Source organism: Hyla sarda, unplaced genomic scaffold, assembly GCF_029499605.1.
Source record: "Hyla sarda isolate aHylSar1 unplaced genomic scaffold, aHylSar1.hap1 scaffold_768, whole genome shotgun sequence".
Lineage (NCBI taxonomy): Eukaryota > Metazoa > Chordata > Amphibia > Anura > Hylidae > Hyla > Hyla sarda.
The window spans coordinates 1-16,076 of record NW_026610791.1 but is presented as its reverse complement, the minus strand read 5'-3'; the positions used below and the strand labels follow the sequence as shown (position 1 = coordinate 16,076).

Below are 16,076 nucleotides of genomic sequence, written 5' to 3'. Positions count from 1 at the left end.
GTCTTTGCCTTTGCAATACCACAGAAGCAATGCATGGTCAATGTACAGCAATGACACACCTGTGTGAACAGCCAGGAGACCCCCCCCCATGTTATGTTACATAGTTACATAGTTAGTACGGTCGAAAAAAGACATATGTCCATCACGTTCAACCAGGGAATTAAGGGGTAGGGGTGTGGCGCGATATTGGGGAAGGGATGAGATTTTATATTTCTTCATAAGCATTAATCTTATTTTGTCAATTAGGAACATTCAGCACCCACCCGCTATCAAGGCAGCTGCCTATCATGTCATGCCCTACCTGCACAGGTGTGCTGGCTACTCAAATGATCCAATTAAGGAGGCCATTTAGTCAGCAGCAGCAGAAGTCCTGTGCCTGGACGCTCCAACAGGGGCCAGACACAAGCAGAAGCAGAAGCAGCAGAAGCAGCAGCAGCACCACCTTTTGTTTTTTGGCTGCAGCAGCAGCAAGGCCCACAGGGCTGGCTAGCTGGCTAGCCAGCAAGCAGGTAGCAATGAAAGTAGGAATCTTTCTTTTTAACCCTGTAAGGGGGTGGTGCACTGTACCCGAAGATACTGCCATATCGGGTCAATGCATAGGGCGACGGAAGCAAGCTTCGAAATCGGCCCCCGTTCTCAAAAATCCATTTAATATATGGTCCCCAGATAGGGGACGTATCAGATATTAAACTGATAAGAACAGATTTTTTTTTTTTTTTTTTTTTTTTATCTAAAGCCGAGGAACGTGCTTTCGATTCACCCAAAGTGCAAGAAAAAGTGCAAACGTGTTACACTAAAAAAAACGTGCACAAAGGATGCGGTCTATCGCAAGCCCTTCTCCGATAGGAGAGAGGCCCCCCAACAAACCTTACCCTTCGCCTCCGGACCAAAAGGTACCTGCGAGGTTCCAGGTTCGATGTCCCTTTTCGCCGAAGCTACTAGGAGACCACAAATGCTCCCGGCATCCCCCTTGGCGTTAGCCAAGGTATCTGCCCGCAGAGCCGATTACGGTAGGTACCCTGCGAAGCAGGAGTACCCGGGGTGTTTGCAGGGAGGTGCGGAACCTAATGGCCACACACACCTCCCCTAGACCGCCAGGAGGGACACCCAGAAGGGCTACCGCATCCTGACAAATCCTGTGAACACACAACACGCAAAAAGTGACACAGTGAGACAAAAAATAAATAAATAAGTGAATGTGTGCAGATATACTGCCCGGACATCCGGCCGGATCTATAAAAATTTCTCTGATCCTAGCCAGAAGGCCGGGAATCAAGAGGTGAGTGCCACAAGGTGAAGAGATTATGGTGCCCGTGCTTCAACTCAGTGAGCCTATTCTCCCAGTGAGTTTCGGCACCTCGGGGTCACCACTCCCCGAGGCACAAAAGTACCTCGGCTCTAGACCCTCTCAGCCTCATGGCGAGACCCGGAGGGAACAGGTCACATCGGGGCAGCCGTCGAGCTGATTCCTCAGAACCAGCCCCGGAAAGCCCTGGTACACCTGCATCCTCCATGCAGCACCCATCCCCACCAGCATGAAAACTGATAAGAACAGATACTACACTTGATCTTAGCCAAAAGGCCGAGAAGCGATAACCGTGAAAGGGGCGGGCCCAACAAGGTCCCCTTCATGGGCACTATCACTGCTTGCTGTCAGGGAGGCTGCCAGACAATTTTCCATGCACACTCTGGGCTGGGGGGCAGTCAACCACCAGTACACACAGCAGAACCTAAACCCATACCATTATTGCTAAGCAGCAAGACAGGGGCCCATTGCACTCCCACGGGGCCTTTTTAAATGCAATCCATAACCCGGATTTCCCAGGAACCCTTCTTACTCCTCCTACTTGCATGTGACACTGGGCTTAGGATCTGCATAGGAAACACACACACAAGCACACACCTACCTTTGTTGCCTGCAGATGCCTCCTTGGCTGTCCCCAAACGGTATCAAACCAACACCCACGGGAAGCTGTAAGCATAGAGGACATGCCTGCACCCCATTGGACTTACCTGTGTGGGTTAAATCCGGGTTATTTGACAACCTATGGCGGTGATGGTTCTGCTCAGGCAGAGCAGTGCTGATGCTCCTCATAAAGCTGTCGCTGCTGTGAAGGTTCTAGGTGACATCACAAATCCCTTTGGTTACATACACAACAAAGCTGGGTTGTTGTTGTTTACACTCTGCAAGGCCTGTGGAAGTGAGTGACATCATAGCACTGTAGTTCTGAGGGTTCAAGATGGATGCAACAATCTCCTGTTGCTTCTATGAAGGCCGTAATAGACGACATCACCAAACAGCTCCATAGTCACATACACAGCAAAGGAGAGATGTTGTTTACACCTAGTGATGTCAGTGGTATTGAGTGACATCACAGCACAGTGCTAAGGCTCCTGGGCCTGGACACAGCAGCGGCTGCAATATCTCAACGGAGAATACGTTTATATCTATGTGTGTGTGTGCGCATATATATATATATATATATATATATATATATATATATATATATATTTCTCCGCCGAAATCACTTTTAAACCCATTTCCACCTTTTTTTCCCTTCTCTTCCTCTTACTTTTTTTTCACGTTTTTTTACGTTTTTCTCCTTTTCGCCTCTTTTCTGGGCGTATTATTCTTCTTTTTCTTCTTTTTTTTCGTCTAATGCATACCCCATCAGTGCAGCAATGCTTATTCAATACCGCCAGCAGATGGAGACACTGGGGGATAATTTTCTAAGGATTTATACTGATTTTTCCTGTCTGAATTTGTCGCACAGAAAGTTGCAGGCCAAATATGTGTGACATTTCTGCGACTTTAGCTTCTAGAGCATTTTTACAACATTATACATAGGTGCTGAATACATAAAAAGCGACTGTTCAGCGACAGACAAGTCGCATCGGCTGAAAGTAGGCCAGAATGTCAGTCCATGTTGGAGCAGGTTTAGATACAGTCTAAAGCATAGATCTCAAAGTCTGTGCACAGAATTTAGCAAGGGCCTCGCACCTTCTGATGCATCAGGTAGGTGCACAATAGCATAGCCTAACCCTCTGTACTTTGGTCTATATTGATGCGGGACATAGACAGCCAGCTGATGACCAATCCATTAGTGCAATGGATGGCTGGAAGCATTTGTCTTTGCCTTTGCAATACCACAGAAGCAATGCATGGTCAATGTACAGCAATGACACACCTGTGTGAACAGCCAGGAGACCCCCCCCCCCCCATGTTATGTTACATAGTTACATAGTTAGTACGGTCGAAAAAAGACATATGTCCATCACGTTCAACCAGGGAATTAAGGGGTAGGGGTGTGGCGCGATATTGGGGAAGGGATGAGATTTTATATTTCTTCATAAGCATTAATCTTATTTTGTCAATTAGGAACATTCAGCACCCACCCGCTATCAAGGCAGCTGCCTATCATGTCATGCCCTACCTGCACAGGTGTGCTGGCTACTCAAATGATCCAATTAAGGAGGCCATTTAGTCAGCAGCAGCAGAAGTCCTGTGCCTGGACGCTCCAACAGGGGCCAGACACAAGCAGAAGCAGAAGCAGCAGCAGCACCACCTTTTGTTTATTGGCTGCAGCAGCAGCAAGGCCCACAGGGCTGGCTAGCTGGCTAGCCAGCAAGCAGGTAGCAATGAAAGTAGGAATCTTTCTTTTTAACCCTGTAAGGGGGTGGTGCACTGTACCCGAAGATACTGCCATATCGGGTCAATGCATAGGGCGACGGAAGCAAGCTTCGAAATCGGCCCCCGTTCTCAAAAATCCATTTAATATATGGTCCCCAGATAGGGGACGTATCAGATATTAAACTGATAAGAACAGATACTACACTTGATCTTAGCCAAAAGGCCGAGAAGCGATAACCGTGAAAGGGGCGGGCCCAACAAGGTCCCCTTCATGGGCACTATCACTGCTTGCTGTCAGGGAGGCTGCCAGACAATTTTCCATGCACACTCTGGGCTGGGGGGCAGTCAACCACCAGTACACACAGCAGAACCTAAACCCATACCATTATTGCTAAGCAGCAAGACAGGGGCCCATTGCACTCCCACGGGGCCTTTTTAAATGCAATCCATAACCCGGATTTGCCAGGAACCCTTCTTACTCCTCCTACTTGCATGTGACACTGGGCTTAGGATCTGCATAGGAAACACACACACAAGCACACACCTACCTTTGTTGCCTGCAGATGCCTCCTTGGCTGTCCCCAAACGGTATCAAACCAACACCCACGGGAAGCTGTAAGCATAGAGGACATGCCTGCACCCCATTGGACTTACCTGTGTTGGTTAAATCCGGGTTATTTGACAACCTATGGCGGTGATGGTTCTGCTCAGGCAGAGCAGTGCTGATGCTCCTCATAAAGCTGTCGCTGCTGTGAAGGTTCTAGGTGACATCACAAATCCCTTTGGTTACATACACAACAAAGCTGGGTTGTTGTTGTTTACACTCTGCAAGGCCTGTGGAAGTGAGTGACATCATAGCACTGTAGTTCTGAGGGTTCAAGATGGATGCAACAATCTCCTGTTGCTTCTATGAAGGCCGTAATAGACGACATCACCAAACAGCTCCATAGTCACATACACAGCAAAGGAGAGATGTTGTTTACACCTAGTGATGTCAGTGGTATTGAGTGACATCACAGCACAGTGCTAAGGCTCCTGGGCCTGGACACAGCAGCGGCTGCAATATCTCAACGGAGAATACGTTTATATCTATGTGTGTGTGTGCGCATATATATATATATATATATATATATATATATATATATATATATATTTCTCCGCCGAAATCACTTTTAAACCCATTTCCACCTTTTTTTCCCTTCTCTTCCTCTTACTTTTTTTTCACGTTTTTTTACGTTTTTCTCCTTTTCGCCTCTTTTCTGGGCGTATTATTCTTCTTTTTCTTCTTTTTTTTCGTCTAATGCATACCCCATCAGTGCAGCAATGCTTATTCAATACCGCCAGCAGATGGAGACACTGGGGGATAATTTTCTAAGGATTTATACTGATTTTTCCTGTCTGAATTTGTCGCACAGAAAGTTGCAGGCCAAATATGTGTGACATTTCTGCGACTTTAGCTTCTAGAGCATTTTTACAACATTATACATAGGTGCTGAATACATAAAAAGCGACTGTTCAGCGACAGACAAGTCGCATCGGCTGAAAGTAGGCCAGAATGTCAGTCCATGTTGGAGCAGGTTTAGATACAGTCTAAAGCATAGATCTCAAAGTCTGTGCACAGAATTTAGCAAGGGCCTCGCACCTTCTGATGCATCAGGTAGGTGCACAATAGCATAGCCTAACCCTCTGTACTTTGGTCTATATTGATGCGGGACATAGACAGCCAGCTGATGACCAATCCATTAGTGCAATGGATGGCTGGAAGCATTTGTCTTTGCCTTTGCAATACCACAGAAGCAATGCATGGTCAATGTACAGCAATGACACACCTGTGTGAACAGCCAGGAGACCCCCCCCCCCCCATGTTATGTTACATAGTTACATAGTTAGTACGGTCGAAAAAAGACATATGTCCATCACGTTCAACCAGGGAATTAAGGGGTAGGGGTGTGGCGCGATATTGGGGAAGGGATGAGATTTTATATTTCTTCATAAGCATTAATCTTATTTTGTCAATTAGGAACATTCAGCACCCACCCGCTATCAAGGCAGCTGCCTATCATGTCATGCCCTACCTGCACAGGTGTGCTGGCTACTCAAATGATCCAATTAAGGAGGCCATTTAGTCAGCAGCAGCAGAAGTCCTGTGCCTGGACGCTCCAACAGGGGCCAGACACAAGCAGAAGCAGAAGCAGCAGAAGCAGCAGCAGCACCACCTTTTGTTTATTGGCTGCAGCAGCAGCAAGGCCCACAGGGCTGGCTAGCTGGCTAGCCAGCAAGCAGGTAGCAATGAAAGTAGGAATCTTTCTTTTTAACCCTGTAAGGGGGTGGTGCACTGTACCCGAAGATACTGCCATATCGGGTCAATGCATAGGGCGACGGAAGCAAGCTTCGAAATCGGCCCCCGTTCTCAAAAATCCATTTAATATATGGTCCCCAGATAGGGGACGTATCAGATATTAAACTGATAAGAACAGATACTACACTTGATCTTAGCCAAAAGGCCGAGAAGCGATAACCGTGAAAGGGGCGGGCCCAACAAGGTCCCCTTCATGGGCACTATCACTGCTTGCTGTCAGGGAGGCTGCCAGACAATTTTCCATGCACACTCTGGGCTGGGGGGCAGTCAACCACCAGTACACACAGCAGAACCTAAACCCATACCATTATTGCTAAGCAGCAAGACAGGGGCCCATTGCACTCCCACGGGGCCTTTTTAAATGCAATCCATAACCCGGATTTGCCAGGAACCCTTCTTACTCCTCCTACTTGCATGTGACACTGGGCTTAGGATCTGCATAGGAAACACACACACAAGCACACACCTACCTTTGTTGCCTGCAGATGCCTCCTTGGCTGTCCCCAAACGGTATCAAACCAACACCCACGGGAAGCTGTAAGCATAGAGGACATGCCTGCACCCCATTGGACTTACCTGTGTGGGTTAAATCCGGGTTATTTGACAACCTATGGCGGTGATGGTTCTGCTCAGGCAGAGCAGTGCTGATGCTCCTCATAAAGCTGTCGCTGCTGTGAAGGTTCTAGGTGACATCACAAATCCCTTTGGTTACATACACAACAAAGCTGGGTTGTTGTTGTTTACACTCTGCAAGGCCTGTGGAAGTGAGTGACATCATAGCACTGTAGTTCTGAGGGTTCAAGATGGATGCAACAATCTCCTGTTGCTTCTATGAAGGCCGTAATAGACGACATCACCAAACAGCTCCATAGTCACATACACAGCAAAGGAGAGATGTTGTTTACACCTAGTGATGTCAGTGGTATTGAGTGACATCACAGCACAGTGCTAAGGCTCCTGGGCCTGGACACAGCAGCGGCTGCAATATCTCAACGGAGAATACGTTTATATCTATGTGTGTGTGTGCGCATATATATATATATATATATATATATATATATATATATATATATAGATATATTTCTCCGCCGAAATCACTTTTAAACCCATTTCCACCTTTTTTTCCCTTCTCTTCCTCTTACTTTTTTTTCACGTTTTTTTACGTTTTTCTCCTTTTCGCCTCTTTTCTGGGCGTATTATTCTTCTTTTTCTTCTTTTTTTTCGTCTAATGCATACCCCATCAGTGCAGCAATGCTTATTCAATACCGCCAGCAGATGGAGACACTGGGGGATAATTTTCTAAGGATTTATACTGATTTTTCCTGTCTGAATTTGTCGCACAGAAAGTTGCAGGCCAAATATGTGTGACATTTCTGCGACTTTAGCTTCTAGAGCATTTTTACAACATTATACATAGGTGCTGAATACATAAAAAGCGACTGTTCAGCGACAGACAAGTCGCATCGGCTGAAAGTAGGCCAGAATGTCAGTCCATGTTGGAGCAGGTTTAGATACAGTCTAAAGCATAGATCTCAAAGTCTGTGCACAGAATTTAGCAAGGGCCTCGCACCTTCTGATGCATCAGGTAGGTGCACAATAGCATAGCCTAACCCTCTGTACTTTGGTCTATATTGATGCGGGACATAGACAGCCAGCTGATGACCAATCCATTAGTGCAATGGATGGCTGGAAGCATTTGTCTTTGCCTTTGCAATACCACAGAAGCAATGCATGGTCAATGTACAGCAATGACACACCTGTGTGAACAGCCAGGAGACCCCCCCCCCCCCATGTTATGTTACATAGTTACATAGTTAGTACGGTCGAAAAAAGACATATGTCCATCACGTTCAACCAGGGAATTAAGGGGTAGGGGTGTGGCGCGATATTGGGGAAGGGATGAGATTTTATATTTCTTCATAAGCATTAATCTTATTTTGTCAATTAGGAACATTCAGCACCCACCCGCTATCAAGGCAGCTGCCTATCATGTCATGCCCTACCTGCACAGGTGTGCTGGCTACTCAAATGATCCAATTAAGGAGGCCATTTAGTCAGCAGCAGCAGAAGTCCTGTGCCTGGACGCTCCAACAGGGGCCAGACACAAGCAGAAGCAGAAGCAGCAGAAGCAGCAGAAGCACCACCTTTTGTTTATTGGCTGCAGCAGCAGCAAGGCCCACAGGGCTGGCTAGCTGGCTAGCCAGCAAGCAGGTAGCAATGAAAGTAGGAATCTTTCTTTTTAACCCTGTAAGGGGGTGGTGCACTGTACCCGAAGATACTGCCATATCGGGTCAATGCATAGGGCGACGGAAGCAAGCTTCGAAATCGGCCCCCGTTCTCAAAAATCCATTTAATATATGGTCCCCAGATAGGGGACGTATCAGATATTAAACTGATAAGAACAGATACTACACTTGATCTTAGCCAAAAGGCCGAGAAGCGATAACCGTGAAAGGGGCGGGCCCAACAAGGTCCCCTTCATGGGCACTATCACTGCTTGCTGTCAGGGAGGCTGCCAGACAATTTTCCATGCACACTCTGGGCTGGGGGGCAGTCAACCACCAGTACACACAGCAGAACCTAAACCCATACCATTATTGCTAAGCAGCAAGACAGGGGCCCATTGCACTCCCACGGGGCCTTTTTAAATGCAATCCATAACCCGGATTTGCCAGGAACCCTTCTTACTCCTCCTACTTGCATGTGACACTGGGCTTAGGATCTGCATAGGAAACACACACACAAGCACACACCTACCTTTGTTGCCTGCAGATGCCTCCTTGGCTGTCCCCAAACGGTATCAAACCAACACCCACGGGAAGCTGTAAGCATAGAGGACATGCCTGCACCCCATTGGACTTACCTGTGTGGGTTAAATCCGGGTTATTTGACAACCTATGGCGGTGATGGTTCTGCTCAGGCAGAGCAGTGCTGATGCTCCTCATAAAGCTGTCGCTGCTGTGAAGGTTCTAGGTGACATCACAAATCCCTTTGGTTACATACACAACAAAGCTGGGTTGTTGTTGTTTACACTCTGCAAGGCCTGTGGAAGTGAGTGACATCATAGCACTGTAGTTCTGAGGGTTCAAGATGGATGCAACAATCTCCTGTTGCTTCTATGAAGGCCGTAATAGACGACATCACCAAACAGCTCCATAGTCACATACACAGCAAAGGAGAGATGTTGTTTACACCTAGTGATGTCAGTGGTATTGAGTGACATCACAGCACAGTGCTAAGGCTCCTGGGCCTGGACACAGCAGCGGCTGCAATATCTCAACGGAGAATACGTTTATATCTATGTGTGTGTGTGCGCATATATATATATATATATATATATATATATATATATATATATATATATATTTCTCCGCCAAAATCACTTTTAAACCCATTTCCACCTTTTTTTCCCTTCTCTTCCTCTTACTTTTTTTTCACGTTTTTTTACGTTTTTCTCCTTTTCGCCTCTTTTCTGGGCGTATTATTCTTCTTCTTCTTCTTTTTTTTCGTCTAATGCATACCCCATCAGTGCAGCAATGCTTATTCAATACCGCCAGCAGATGGAGACACTGGGGGATAATTTTCTAAGGATTTATACTGATTTTTCCTGTCTGAATTTGTCGCACAGAAAGTTGCAGGCCAAATATGTGTGACATTTCTGCGACTTTAGCTTCTAGAGCATTTTTACAACATTATACATAGGTGCTGAATACATAAAAAGCGACTGTTCAGCGACAGACAAGTCGCATCGGCTGAAAGTAGGCCAGAATGTCAGTCCATGTTGGAGCAGGTTTAGATACAGTCTAAAGCATAGATCTCAAAGTCTGTGCACAGAATTTAGCAAGGGCCTCGCACCTTCTGATGCATCAGGTAGGTGCACAATAGCATAGCCTAACCCTCTGTACTTTGGTCTATATTGATGCGGGACATAGACAGCCAGCTGATGACCAATCCATTAGTGCAATGGATGGCTGGAAGCATTTGTCTTTGCCTTTGCAATACCACAGAAGCAATGCATGGTCAATGTACAGCAATGACACACCTGTGTGAACAGCCAGGAGACCCCCCCCCCCCCATGTTATGTTACATAGTTACATAGTTAGTACGGTCGAAAAAAGACATATGTCCATCACGTTCAACCAGGGAATTAAGGGGTAGGGGTGTGGCGCGATATTGGGGAAGGGATGAGATTTTATATTTCTTCATAAGCATTAATCTTATTTTGTCAATTAGGAACATTCAGCACCCACCCGCTATCAAGGCAGCTGCCTATCATGTCATGCCCTACCTGCACAGGTGTGCTGGCTACTCAAATGATCCAATTAAGGAGGCCATTTAGTCAGCAGCAGCAGAAGTCCTGTGCCTGGACGCTCCAACAGGGGCCAGACACAAGCAGAAGCAGAAGCAGCAGAAGCAGCAGCAGCACCACCTTTTGTTTATTGGCTGCAGCAGCAGCAAGGCCCACAGGGCTGGCTAGCTGGCTAGCCAGCAAGCAGGTAGCAATGAAAGTAGGAATCTTTCTTTTTAACCCTGTAAGGGGGTGGTGCACTGTACCCGAAGATACTGCCATATCGGGTCAATGCATAGGGCGACGGAAGCAAGCTTCGAAATCGGCCCCCGTTCTCAAAAATCCATTTAATATATGGTCCCCAGATAGGGGACGTATCAGATATTAAACTGATAAGAACAGATACTACACTTGATCTTAGCCAAAAGGCCGAGAAGCGATAACCGTGAAAGGGGCGGGCCCAACAAGGTCCCCTTCATGGGCACTATCACTGCTTGCTGTCAGGGAGGCTGCCAGACAATTTTCCATGCACACTCTGGGCTGGGGGGCAGTCAACCACCAGTACACACAGCAGAACCTAAACCCATACCATTATTGCTAAGCAGCAAGACAGGGGCCCATTGCACTCCCACGGGGCCTTTTTAAATGCAATCCATAACCCGGATTTGCCAGGAACCCTTCTTACTCCTCCTACTTGCATGTGACACTGGGCTTAGGATCTGCATAGGAAACACACACACAAGCACACACCTACCTTTGTTGCCTGCAGATGCCTCCTTGGCTGTCCCCAAACGGTATCAAACCAACACCCACGGGAAGCTGTAAGCATAGAGGACATGCCTGCACCCCATTGGACTTACCTGTGTGGGTTAAATCCGGGTTATTTGACAACCTATGGCGGTGATGGTTCTGCTCAGGCAGAGCAGTGCTGATGCTCCTCATAAAGCTGTCGCTGCTGTGAAGGTTCTAGGTGACATCACTAATCCCTTTGGTTACATACACAACAAAGCTGGGTTGTTGTTGTTTACACTCTGCAAGGCCTGTGGAAGTGAGTGACATCATAGCACTGTAGTTCTGAGGGTTCAAGATGGATGCAACAATCTCCTGTTGCTTCTATGAAGGCCGTAATAGACGACATCACCAAACAGCTCCATAGTCACATACACAGCAAAGGAGAGATGTTGTTTACACCTAGTGATGTCAGTGGTATTGAGTGACATCACAGCACAGTGCTAAGGCTCCTGGGCCTGGACACAGCAGCGGCTGCAATATCTCAACGGAGAATACGTTATATATCTATGTGTGTGTGTGCGCATATATATATATATATATATATATATAATATATATATATATATATATATTTCTCCGCCGAAATCACTTTTAAAACCATTTCCACCTTTTTTTCCCTTCTCTTCCTCTTACTTTTTTTTCACGTTTTTTACGTTTTTCTCCTTTTCGCCTCTTTTCTGGGCGTATTATTCTTCTTTTTCTTCTTTTTTTTCGTCTAATGCATACCCCATCAGTGCAGCAATGCTTATTCAATACCGCCAGCAGATGGAGACACTGGGGGATAATTTTCTAAGGATTTATACTGATTTTTCCTGTCTGAATTTGTCGCACAGAAAGTTGCAGGCCAAATATGTGTGACATTTCTGCGACTTTAGCTTCTAGAGCATTTTTACAACATTATACATAGGTGCTGAATACATAAAAAGCGACTGTTCAGCGACAGACAAGTCGCATCGGCAGAAAGTAGGCCAGAATGTCAGTCCATGTTGGAGCAGGTTTAGATACAGTCTAAAGCATAGATCTCAAAGTCTGTGCACAGAATTTAGCAAGGGCCTCGCACCTTCTGATGCATCAGGTAGGTGCACAATAGCATAGCCTAACCCTCTGTACTTTGGTCTATATTGATGCGGGACATAGACAGCCAGCTGATGACCAATCCATTAGTGCAATGGATGGCTGGAAGCATTTGTCTTTGCCTTTGCAATACCACAGAAGCAATGCATGGTCAATGTACAGCAATGACACAACCTGTGTGAACAGCCAGAGACCCCCCCCCCCCCCATGTTATGTTACATAGTTACATAGTTAGTACGGTCGAAAAAAGACATATGTCCATCACGTTCAACCAGGGAATTAAGGGGTAGGGGTGTGGCGCGATATTGGGGAAGGGATGAGATTTTATATTTCTTCATAAGCATTAATCTTATTTTGTCAATTAGGAACATTCAGCACCCACCCGCTATCAAGGCAGCTGCCTATCATGTCATGCCCTACCTGCACAGTTGTGCTGGCTACTCAAATGATCCAATTAAGGAGGCCATTTAGTCAGCAGCAGCAGAAGTCCTGTGCCTGGACGCTCCAACAGGGGCCAGACACAAGCAGAAGCAGAAGCAGCAGAAGCAGCAGCAGCACCACCTTTTGTTTATGGCTGCAGCAGCAGCAAGGCCCACAGGGCTGGCTAGCTGGCTAGCAGCAAGCAGGTAGCAATGAAAGTAGGAATCTTTCTTTTTAACCCTGTAAGGGGGTGGTGCACTGTACCCGAAGATACTGCCATATCGGGTCAATGCATAGGGCGACGGAAGCAAGCTTCGAAATCGGCCCCCGTTCTCAAAAATCCATTTAATATATGGTCCCCAGATAGGGGACGTATCAGATATTAAACTGATAAGAACAGATACTACACTTGATCTTAGCCAAAGGCCGAGAAGCGATAACCGTGAAGGGGCGGGCCCAACAAGGTCCCCTTCATGGGCACTATCACTGCTTGCTGTCAGGGAGGCTGCCAGACAATTTTCCATGCACACTCTGGGCTGGGGGGCAGTCAACCACCAGTACACACAGCAGAACCTAAACCCATACCATTATTGCTAAGCAGCAAGACAGGGGCCCATTGCACTCCCACGGGCCTTTTTAAATGCAATCCATAACCCGGATTTGCCAGGAACCCTTCTTACTCCTCCTACTTGCATGTGACACTGGGCTTAGGATCTGCATAGGAAACACACACACAAGCACACACCTACCTTTGTTGCCTGGCAGATGCCTCCTTGGCTGTCCCCAAACGGTATCAAACCAACACCCACGGGAAGCTGTAAGCATAGAGGACATGCCTGCACCCCATTGGACTTACCTGTGTGGGTTAAATCCGGGTTATTTGACAACCTATGGCGGTGATGGTTCTGCTCAGGCAGAGCAGTGCTGATGCTCCTCATAAAGCTGTCGCTGCTGTGAAGGTTCTAGGTGACATCACAAATCCCTTTGGTTACATACACAACAAAGCTGGGTTGTTGTTGTTTACACTCTGCAAGGCCTGTGGAAGTGAGTGACCATCATAGCACTGTAGTTCTGAGGGTTCAAGATGGATGCAACAATCTCCTGTTGCTTCTATGAAGGCCGTAATAGACGACATCACCAAACAGCTCCATAGTCACATACACAGCAAAGGAGAGATGTTGTTTACACCTAGTGATGTCAGTGGTATTGAGTGACCATCACAGCACAGTGCTAAGGCTCCTGGGCCTGGACTCAGCAGCGGGCTGCAATATCTCAACGGGAGAATACGTTTTATATCTATGTGTGTGGGTGGTGCGCATGATATATATATATATATATATATATAATATATATATATATATATTTCTCCGCCGAAATCACTTTTAAACCCATTTCCACCTTTTTTTCCCTTCTCTTCCTCTTACTTTTTTTTCACGTTTTTTTACGTTTTTCTCCTTTTCGCCTCTTTTCTGGGCGTATTATTCTTCTTTTTCTTCTTTTTTTTCGTCTAATGCATACCCCATCAGTGCAGCAATGCTTATTCAATACCGCCAGCAGATGGAGACACTGGGGGATAATTTTCTAAGGATTTATACTGATTTTTCCTGTCTGAATTTGTCGCACAGAAAGTTGCAGGCCAAATATGTGTGACATTTCTGCGACTTTAGCTTCTAGAGCATTTTTTACAACATTATACATAGGTGCTGAATACATAAAAAGCGACTGTTCAGCGACAGACAAGTCGCATCGGCTGAAAGTAGGCCAGAATGTCAGTCCATGTTGGAGCAGGTTTAGATACAGTCTAAAGCATAGATCTCAAGTCTGTGCACAGAATTTAGCAAGGGCCTCGCACCTTCTGATGCATCAGGTAGGTGCACAATAGCATAGCCTAACCCTCTGTACTTTGGTCTATATTGATGCGGGACATAGACAGCCAGCTGATGACCAATTCCATTAGTGCAATGGATGGCTGGAAGCATTTGTCTTTGCCTTTGCAATACCACAGAAGCAATGCATGGGTCAATGTACAGCAATGACACACCTGTGTGAACAGCCAGGAGACCCCCCCCCCCCCCATGTTATGTTACATAGTTACATAGTTAGTACGGTCGAAAAAAGACATATGTCCATCACGTTCAACCAGGGAATTAAGGGGTAGGGGTGTGGCGCGATATTGGGGAAGGGATGAGATTTTATATTTCTTCATAAGCATTAATCTTATTTTGTCAATTAGGAACATTCAGCACCCACCCGCTATCAAGGCAGCTGCCTATCATGTCATGCCCTACCTGCACAGGTGTGCTGGCTACTCAAATGATCCAATTAAGGAGGCATTTAGGTCAGCAGCAGCAGAAGTCCTGTGCCTGGACGCTCCAACAGGGGCCAGACACAAGCAGAAGCAGAAGCAGCAGAAGCAGCAGCAGCACCACCTTTTGTTTATTGGCTGCAGCAGCAGCAAGGCCCACAGGGCTGGCTAGCTGGCTAGCCAGCAAGCAGGTAGCAATGAAAGTAGGAATCTTTCTTTTTAACCCTGTAAGGGGGTGGTGCACTGTACCCGAAGATACTGCCATATCGGGGTCAATGCATAGGGCGACGGAAGCAAGCTTCGAAATCGGCCCCCGTTCTCAAAAATCCATTTAATATATGGTCCCCAGATAGGGGACGTATCAGATATTAAACTGATAAGAACAGATACTACACTTGATCTTAGCCAAAAGGCCGAGAAGCGATAACCGTGAAAGGGGCGGGCCCAACAAGGTCCCCTTCATGGGCACTATCACTGCTTGCTGTCAGGGAGGCTGCCAGACCAATTTTCCATGCACACTCTGGGCCTGGGGGGCAGTCAACCACCAGTACACACAGCAGAACCTAACCATACCATTATTGCTAAGCAGCAAGACAGGGGCCCATTGCACCTCCCACGGGGCCTTTTTAAATGCAATCCATAACCCGATTTGCCAGGAACCCTTCTTACTCCTCCTACTTGCATGTGACACTGGGCTTAGGATCTGCATAGGAAACACACACACAAGCACACACCTACCTTTGTTGCCTGCAGATGCCTCCTTGGCTGTCCCCCAAACGGTATCAAACCAACACCCACGGGAAGCTGTAAGCATAGAGGACATGCCTGCACCCCATTGGACTTACCTGTGTGGGTTAAATCCGGGTTATTTGACAACCTATGGCGGTGATGGTTCTGCTCAGGGCAGAGCAGTGCTGATGCTCCTCATAAAGCTGTCGCTGCTGTGAAGGTTCTAGGTGACATCACAAATCCCTTTGGTTACATACACAACAAAGCTGGGTTGTTGTTGTTTACACTCTGCAAGGCCTGTGGAAGTGAGTGACATCATAGCACTGTAGTTCTGAGGGTTCAAGATGGATGCAACAATCTCCTGTTGCTTCTATGAAGGGCCGTAATAGACGACATCACCAACAGCTCCATAGTCACATACACAGCAAAGGAGAGATGTTGTTTACACCTAGTGATGTCAGTGGTATTGAGTGACATCA

At 46.7% G+C, this 16,076-nt stretch overlaps 7 non-coding genes and 1 pseudogene across 7 annotated transcripts; all 8 read right to left on the bottom strand.

Moving 5' to 3' along the window:
• Window positions 1-551: 551 nt before the first annotated feature.
• LOC130345933 (U2 spliceosomal RNA) lies at window positions 552-741 on the bottom strand. The gene has a single exon (XR_008884330.1). It is a non-coding gene; the product is annotated as a U2 spliceosomal RNA (small nuclear RNA).
• A 693-nt stretch (window positions 742-1,434) lies between these two features.
• On the bottom strand, window positions 1,435-1,594 carry LOC130345934 (U2 spliceosomal RNA; annotated as a pseudogene).
• A 2,081-nt stretch (window positions 1,595-3,675) lies between these two features.
• Window positions 3,676-3,866, bottom strand: LOC130345971 (U2 spliceosomal RNA). The gene has a single exon (XR_008884366.1). It is a non-coding gene; the product is annotated as a U2 spliceosomal RNA (small nuclear RNA).
• Window positions 3,867-5,956: 2,090 nt separating this feature from the next.
• Window positions 5,957-6,147, bottom strand: LOC130345959 (U2 spliceosomal RNA). Its single transcript, XR_008884354.1, has one exon. It is a non-coding gene; the product is annotated as a U2 spliceosomal RNA (small nuclear RNA).
• A 2,096-nt stretch (window positions 6,148-8,243) lies between these two features.
• On the bottom strand, window positions 8,244-8,434 carry LOC130345947 (U2 spliceosomal RNA). The gene has a single exon (XR_008884342.1). It is a non-coding gene; the product is annotated as a U2 spliceosomal RNA (small nuclear RNA).
• Window positions 8,435-10,528: 2,094 nt separating this feature from the next.
• LOC130345909 (U2 spliceosomal RNA) lies at window positions 10,529-10,719 on the bottom strand. The gene has a single exon (XR_008884309.1). It is a non-coding gene; the product is annotated as a U2 spliceosomal RNA (small nuclear RNA).
• A 2,092-nt stretch (window positions 10,720-12,811) lies between these two features.
• Window positions 12,812-13,001, bottom strand: LOC130345926 (U2 spliceosomal RNA). Its single transcript, XR_008884326.1, has one exon. It is a non-coding gene; the product is annotated as a U2 spliceosomal RNA (small nuclear RNA).
• Window positions 13,002-15,101: 2,100 nt separating this feature from the next.
• On the bottom strand, window positions 15,102-15,293 carry LOC130345925 (U2 spliceosomal RNA). The gene has a single exon (XR_008884325.1). It is a non-coding gene; the product is annotated as a U2 spliceosomal RNA (small nuclear RNA).
• Window positions 15,294-16,076: the final 783 nt, after the last annotated feature.